Here is a 348-nt window from a genome sequence, read left to right as displayed (position 1 = left end):
AAAAAAAAAAAAAAAAAAAAAAAAAATTAGCTGGCTGTGGTGGTGGGCACCTGTAGTTCCAGCTACTCAGGAGGCTAAGGCAAGAGACTCACCTGAACTCTGGAGGTGGAGGTTGCAGTGAGCTGAGATCACGCCACTGCACTCCAGCCTGGGCAACAGAATGAGACACTATCTCAAGAAAAAAGATGACAAAGAAAAGATTGTGTAAAAATCCAATCATCAAAAAACTCAAAACCAAATTTGTAATACTATAGCATAGGTGTCTTTGTTAATGCATTAAATAACAAGATCTGATGGTAAGCTTATTTTCTGAGTAATAGAAATGAACATAAATGACATTTGGGAAAT

The sequence above is a fragment of the Sapajus apella genome, unplaced genomic scaffold (genome assembly GCF_009761245.1).
Source record: "Sapajus apella isolate SASKATOON/1434 unplaced genomic scaffold, GSC_monkey_1.0 scaffold46, whole genome shotgun sequence".
Taxonomy (NCBI): Eukaryota; Metazoa; Chordata; class Mammalia; order Primates; family Cebidae; genus Sapajus; species Sapajus apella.
The sequence above is the reverse complement of the archived record's forward strand: the minus strand, read 5'-3'. Positions refer to the sequence as shown.